We start from the raw sequence: 8,596 nt of genomic DNA, 5'->3' as shown, positions 1-8,596 counted from the left end.
GAGGGAAAGAGGAGAAAAATTAGAACAAAAGGTTTGGCAATTGTCAATGTTGTAAAATTACCCATGCATATATCTGGTAAATAAAAACTATTAAATTTTTAAAAAGGGAGAGAACTAGAAGAAAAATGGGAAAGAAAATGAGAACTTTGCAAGATGGTTTGGAAAAGGAAACAGAAATTATCTGAAGAAAACTTCTTACAAAATAGATTTAGTGAAATGCAAAAAGCAAATAACTCCTTACAAAATAGATTTGACAAAATGGAAAAAGATAACAACTCCTTAAAAAACAGAATTTGTGAAATGAGGGAAAAATCCATAGAACAAAACAAGTCATTTAAAATTCAATTGGCCAAATACAAGAACTAAAAAGGTAACTGAAGAAAATAATTCACTAAAAATTAGAACTGAACAAATGGAAATAACTGACTCAATGAGACATCAAGAATCAGTCAAGCAAAACCAACTGGACCTGGAAAATAGATCTAGAAGAGACAATCCAAGGATTATTGGACTCCTGAAAACCATGATAAAAAAAAAAATCTAGACATTCTCTTTCAGGAAAACATCAAGGAAAACTGCCTTCATGTTCTAGAATCAAAAGATAAAATAGCTATTGAAAGAATTCACCAATTACCTCCTGAAAGAGACCCCCAAATGAAAACTCCAAGGAATATTATAGCTAAATTTCAGAACTATCAGACCAGGAAAAATATTGGAAGTGGCCAGAAAGAAACAATGCAAATATCAAGGAGCCACAATCAGGATTATCCAGGATCTAGCAGCTTCCTTCCACCTTAAAGGATTGAAGGGCCTGGAATCTGATATTCCAGAAGGCAAAGGAACTTGGAATGCAGCCAAGAATAAACTATCCAGCTAAAATGAGCATTATCTTTCAGGGAAGAAGATGGGCATTTAATGATACAGGTGAATTTCATTTCTTTCTGATGAAAAAACTATGGCTGAACAAAAATTTTGACTCAAATATAGAATTCAAAAGAATAAAAAGGCAAAAAAGGAGAGCTCTTGAGAACTATATCTCTATTATGGGTATACATAGAGAGTGCAGGTATAATTTGATTTTACTGTTATACTATAAAAAAGAAACTGGAGGTGGAAAGGGGATTGTACTGGAAAAAGGGGAAAGTAGAGGTAAAATGAAGGAAATTACATCTCAGGAAGAGACAAAGAAAACCTATACTAATTGAGGGAAAGAAGGGAGGATTGTGAACATTGTGTGAATCTTACTTTCATCAGATTTGACTCAAAGAGAACATGTTGGACATATTTTGTATCACACAGAACTTCTCTTGACTTATAGAAAAGTGGGAAGGGAAAGGGGAAAGAAAAGGGGGGAGGGTACTAGAAAGGAAAATAGAAATAATAGGGGAAAGGTATAAGAAAGGGGGAAGGGCTATAAAGGGGAAGGACTGCTTGAGAGAAATGGTAGTCAAAGCATAATACTGAGGAGGAGGAAAAGAAGAAAAGGAAAAAGATAAGCATAATTTGGGGTAAATAAGGTGGTGGGAAATAACAGAATTAGTCATTTTAATTGTAAATGTGAATGGGGTGAACTCTCCCATAAAAACAGAAGTGGATAGCAGACTGCATCAAAAGTCAGAATCCTACAATATGTTGTTTACAAGAAACACATTTAAAGCAGAGTGATATATATATATATATATATATATATATATATATATATATATATATACACACACACACAGAGGAAAGGTAAAAGGCTGGAGCAGATTCCATTATAATTCAGGTGAAGTAAAAAAAAAAAAAAAAAAAAAAAAAAAGCTGGGGTATTGATCCTGAACTCAGATCAAACAAAAGCAAAAATAGATCTAATTAAAAGAAATAAAAAAGGATCTTATCTTGCTAAAGAGAACCATAGATAATGAAGTAATATCAATACTAAACATATATGCAACATATGGTATAGCATCTAAATTCCTAAAGGAGAAGTTAAGAAATCTGCAAGAAGAAATAGACAACAAAATTTTCTCCAAAGATCTATCATACCTAACTTTTCTAAAATTCTATTCACCTCCTTAATGTCTTTCTTATTTATTTTGTGGTTTGATTTATCTATTTCTGAGAGAGCAAGGTTAAGATCCCCCAATATTATAATTTTGTTATCTATTTCTTCTTGCAGATTTCTTAACTTCTTTTTTTCTCACTTTTTTCTTGGTGGTTCATGGAAGCTATACAAAAATAGACCATATAATAGGACATAAAGACCTCAAAATCAAATGCAGAAAGGCAGAAATAGTAAATGCATTTTTTCAGATAATGATGCAATAAAAATTATAAGCAATAAAAGCCAGGGGAAAATAGAACAAAAATTAATTGGAAACTAAATAATCTAATCCTAAAAAATGAATGGGTAAAACAGGAAATCATAGACTCAATCAATAATTTCATCCAAGAGAATGACAATAATGAGACAATATACTAAAATTTGTGGGATGCAGCCAAAGTTATTATTAAAGGAAATTTTATATCTCTAGATACCTACTTGCATGAAATAGAGAATGAGAAGATCAATAAATTGGGCTTTCAACTAAAAAAGTTAGAAAAAACAAATTAAAAAACCCAAATTAAATACCAAATTTGACATTCTAAAAATAAAGGGGGAGATTAATAAAATTGAAAGTAAGAAAATTATTGAATTAATAAATAAAGAGTTGGTTTTATGAAAAAAAAAACTAACAAAATAGATAAACCTTTAATTAATCTGATTAGAAAAAGGAAAAAGGGAAATCAAATTATTAGTCTCAAAAATGAAAAGAGAGGACTTTCCACCAATGAAGAGGAAATCAGAGCAATAATTAGGAGGTTTTTTTGCCCAACTTTATGTCAATAAATTTGATAATCTAAGTGAAATAGAGGAATACCTACAAAAATAGTCTGGTTGGATTAACAGAAGAAGGAATAAATTACTTAGATAGTCCCATTTATTTTTTTTTATATGCATGAGTAATTTTTTTTATAACATTATCACTTGTATTCATTTTTCCAAATTATCCCCTCCCTCCCTCCACTCCCTCCCCCTGATGACAGGCAATCCCATAAATTTTACATGTGTTACAATATAACCTAGATACAATACATGTGTGTAAATACCGTTTTCTTGATGCACATTAAATATTAGATTCCGAAGGTATAAGTAACCTGGGTAGATAGACAGTAGTTCTGACAGTTTACATTCACTTCCCAGTGTTCCTTCTCTGGGTATAGTTATTTCTGTCCATCATTGATCAACTGGAAGTTAGTTGGCTCTTCTTTATGTTGAAGATTTCCACTTCCATCAGAATACATCCTCATACAGTATTGTTGTTGAAGTGTATAGTGATCTTCTGGTTCTGCTCATTTCACTCAGCAACAGTTGATTTAAGTCTCTCCAAGCCTCTCTGTATTCGTCCTGCTGGTCATTTCTTACAGAGCAATAATATTCCATAACCTTCATATACCATAATTTACCCAACCATTCTCCAATTGATGGACATGCATTCATCTTCCAGTTTCTGGCCACTATGAAAAGAGCTGCCACAAACATTTTGGCACATACAGGTCCCTTTCCCCTCCTCAGTATTTCTTTGGGATATAATCCCAATAGCAGCAATGCTGGATCAAAGGGTATGCACAGTTTGATAACTTTTTGGGCATAGTTCCAAATTACTCTCCAGAATGGTTGGATTCTTTCACAGCTCCACCAACAATGTATTAGTGTCCCAGTTTTCCCACATCCCCTCCAACATTCATCATTATTTGTTCCCATCATCTTAGCCAATCTGACAGGTGTGTAGTGGTATCTCAGAGTTGTCTTAATTTGCATTTCTCTGATCAGTAGTGATTTGGAACACTCTTTCATATCAGTGAATATAATTTCAATATCATCATCTGAGAATTGTCTGTTCATATCCTTTGACCATTTAACAATTGGAGAAAAATAGCCCTGTTTTAGAAAAATAAACAGAACAAATTATTAATCAATTCCCTAAGAAAAAAATCTCCAGGGTCAGATGGATTTACATGTGAATTCTACTAAACATTAAAAAAAAAAACAATTAACTCCAATAGTATGCAAACTATTTGAACTAATAGGGAAAGAATGACTTCTGCCAAATTCCTTTTATGACACAGACAGGGTACTGATACCTAAATCAAGTAGGATGAAAACAGAGAAAGAAAATTATAGACTAATTTCCCTAATGAATATTGATGCAAAAATCTTAAATAAAATATTAGGAAAGAGATTATAGAAAGTCTTCTCTAGGAAAATACACTATGATCAAGAAGGATTTACATCAGGAATGCAGGGATGGTTCAATATTAGGAAAATTATTAGCATAATTGACTATATCAATAACCAAACTAACAAAAACCAAACCCCAAAACCCATTCCTATTAAAAACACTAGAGAGTATAGGAATAAATGATCCATAAAATGATCAGTAACATCTATTTAAAACCATCAGCAAGCATCATATGTAATGAAGACAAATTAGAACCAGTAAAATCTCAGTAAAATCAGGGATAAAACAAGATTGCCCACAATTACCATTACTGTTCAATATTGTATTAGAAATGTTTGGCAATAAGAAAAGAAAAAGAGATTAAAAGAATTACAGTAGGTAATGAGGAAACCAAATTGTCACTCTTTACAGATGATATGATAGTATACTCACATATATATCCAACAAAGTCCAGCAGCAAGAGATACAAAGAAAAAATCCATTTAAAATAACTATTGATAATATAAAATATTTGGGAGTCTATCTGCCACGGCAAAGTCAGGAACTATATGAATACAATTACACAATACTTTCCATACAAATAAAATCAGATCTAAACAACTGGAAAAAATATCAAGTGCTCTTAGATGGCTAAGCAAACATAATAAAAATGACAATACTACCTAAATTAATCTACTTATTTAGTGCCATACCAATCAAACTCTAAGAAATTATTTTACTGATCTAGAAAAAATCATAACAAAGTTAATCTGAAATAACAAAAGGTCAAGAATTTCAAAAGAATAATGAAAAAAAATGCCAATGAAGATGGCCTAGTTGTTCCAGATCTAAAAACTATATTATAAAGCATGGTCATCAAAACCATTTGGTACTGACTAAGAAATAGAGTAGTTGATCAGTGGAATAGGTCAGGCTCATAGGACAAAATAGTCAATAACTATTGTAATCCAATATTTGACAAAACCCCAAAACCCAGTTTTGGGGATAAAAACTCACTATTTGACAAAAACTACTGGGAAAATTTGAAATTAGTATGGAAGAAGCTAGGCATTGATCCACACCTAACACCATATACCAAGATAAAGTCGAAATGGGTTCATGATCTAGACATAAAGAGTGATATTATAAGCAAATTAAAAGAACATAGGATAGTTTGCCTCTCAGATCTGAGATGGAGAAAGGAATTTGTGACTAAAAAACTAGATATCATTAATGATCACAAAATACGTAATTTTGATTATATTAAGCTAAAAAGTTTTTGTACAAACAAAACTAATGCAGACAAGATTAGAAGGGAAGCAATAAACTGGAAAACATTTTTACACTCAAGGGTACTGATAAAGGCCTCATTGCTAAATTACATAGAGAATTGACTCAAATTTATAAGAATTCAGGCCATTTTCCAATTGTTAAATCGTCAAAGGATATGAACAGACAATTTTCAGATGAATAAATTCAAACCATTTCTAGTCATATGAAAAAGTGCTCTAAATTACTACTGATCAGAGAAATACAAATTAAGACAACTCTGATATGCCACTCTACACTCCTAATTGGCTAAGATGACAGGAAAAGATAATAATGAATGTTAGAGGAGAATGTAGGAACTCTTTTTGTTGTGGTTTGCTTGCATTTTATGTGGGAAAACTGGGACAGTAATACATTGTTAGTGGAATTGTGAATGGATCCAACCATTCTAGAGAGTAATTTGGAACTATGCCCAAATGGCTATCAAACTGTGCATACCCTTTGATCCAGCAGTGTTTCTACTGGGCTTATATCACAAAAGGGATCTTAAAGGAGAGAAAGGGATCCACATATGCAAAAATGTTTGTGGCAGCCCTTTTAGTAGAGGCAAGAAACTGGAAACTGAATGGATGTCTATCAGTTGAAGAATGGCTGAATAAGTTATGGTATATGAATGTTATAGAATATTATTGTTCTATAAGAAATGATCAGCAGGATGATTTCAGAAAAGCCTGGAGAGACTTACATGAACTGATATTAAGTGAAAGTAGCTGAACCAGGAACGAAAAGAGCAAGATTATATGATAATCAATTCTGATGGATGTGGCACTTTTCAACAATGATATGATTCAAATCAGCTCCAATGACCTTGTGATAAAGAGAGGCATCTATACCCAGAAAGAAGACTGTGGGAACTGAATGTAGATCACAACACAGTATTCTCACTCTTTTTGTTATTTGCTTGCATTTTATTTTTTCTCATTTTTTCCTTTTTGATTTGATTTTTCTTGTGCAGTAAGATAATTGTATAAATATGTATATTGGACTTAACATATATATTTTTACCATGTTTAACATATATTGGATTATTTGCTATCTAAGTAAGGGGGTAGGGAAAAGGAGGGGAGGATTGGAACATAGGGTTTTGCAAGGATTAATGTTGAAAAATTATCCATGCTTATCTTTCAAAAATTAAACAGCTTTAACAAAAAATAAAAAGCCCCTTTTTCCTCCCAATACAATTAAAATGATTGTTTCCTTGAATTATCTTGCCTGCTTCAGCTCATTATGTGCTTTAGTATTCTTGATATAATTATTCCAGGATTATGCCATATTCTTAGATTTATCTGCTGTTATATGATCTTACCATATTTAATTGTTGGTGAGCTCCCTGTGTAGCCACTTTGGTTTCCAAACAAATCCCATTTTCCTTTTATAACTTAGTTTTTTTATGAATTGTTCTTGCTGGAAAATTCATAATACTGTAACCAAATTGATGATTGAGTAATTCAAGATTTTGTTGTACCTGTTCTCTGACACCAGACAAGTTTTCTTGCTAGTTTTTTCAGGACACATCAGTATTTCCTTATTCCATTGTGTGAAAGACAAAGTAGGAGATGAACAGAACTAGCAAATATTTCCCTTAATATCAATGAGAATAGTATATTTTAAGTAAGTTAATTAGCAATACAGTATTATATTTTATTATATTTTTATTTTGAATCCACATCTAGTGGATTCTAACATATGACACTAAGGTAGATGAACTTAGAACAACATTGCTGTTTTAATAGGAGAAAATTATGGTTCACTGTGTTAGTTGGAACCAACCATTGCACAAAGAAAGCCTGACAGAGGAGAAATATTCATAAAGGTTTTTTTTATCTCTGAGGGATATTTGTGGTTAAGTACTGTGGCACATGTGAAAACACAGAACATTTCTGAAGTGAGGATCTAAGGACAGCAGACATTTATATGTACAGGTGTGAATGTGAGAGATCTGAATTAGTTTTATCACTTTGGTTGATTGCCCATGTAGAAATGTCTGAAACTGACTTTATATTTGAGAATAAATGACTTCCACCTTTCTCCTCCTTTAAAGAATATTGGAATGAATGTAAGAAAAGGGACTTTAGAGATCATCTACCATTTCCCTTTTCTTCCCCCCTCACTTTTTTTTAAACAGAGAATAAAACTGAAACTTAAAGAGTTTAAATGGTCTGCCTGAAATTTCACAAGTTAGTTAGATGTGGAGTTGCCACTAGAACACAACCAATTAAAGAACACTAATAAGTGCCCGATATGAGCCATATCCCATAGGAGATACTGCAGATCTAACTCTGATGTTCAGACCAATGGTTTTTTCCCCATTTCATCAGATTGTTTTCAAATATGTCCCTAACTTTTTGTGATTTGTGGAAGAGTTCTATTCAATTTAGAGGAGCTATTTGAGAGTTGTATCAAGGAGAAAAAAGTACAAGTCCTGATAGTGGAAGCAAGCTAAAAATAAGGGAGTCTAGTCAGATCAGTATAGGGGAAAAACCAAGAGGGGAGCAGGAGAAAAAAATGGTCTATGTCAATACATAAGCAGCCAAAAGCCATTGGAAAATGAAAGTTAAAAGTTTGCTGTTGTGTAACTTTGTTATAATTCTTCATTATTAAAATAACTTCGATGAGGGCATATCACAAATTATTACTATTATCATTGTCAACTGCAAGTATCTTTAGCTGTAGGGGCTATATGATCACACTGTTTTGGAGGAACAGATGTGAAGTGTATGAGACTGGGGAGTAGTTAAAGCCTTGGTTTAGAGGAGTTTAAAATATAAAACTGCTTCCATAGAAGAATAGACATTAAATCATTGTAATGGGCATTTATAGGAAACACACACACACACACACACACACACACAATTTTTTAAAGGCAGATATAAACAATTTCTTTTCCCATTTGGTTGTTTAATAATGCTAGAAATGTCACTGTTCTTTTCTAACCTTAAACCCCAGCACCTCTTTTTTTTAAATCTAGAATTTTAGAGGTTGGGTTTAGTTGTATTTATTTTCTGTTTTGCATGATACTGTACAAC

The sequence above is a fragment of the Sminthopsis crassicaudata genome, chromosome 2 (assembly GCF_048593235.1).
Source record: "Sminthopsis crassicaudata isolate SCR6 chromosome 2, ASM4859323v1, whole genome shotgun sequence".
Taxonomy (NCBI): Eukaryota; Metazoa; Chordata; class Mammalia; order Dasyuromorphia; family Dasyuridae; genus Sminthopsis; species Sminthopsis crassicaudata.
The sequence above is the reverse complement of the archived record's forward strand: the minus strand, read 5'-3'. Positions refer to the sequence as shown.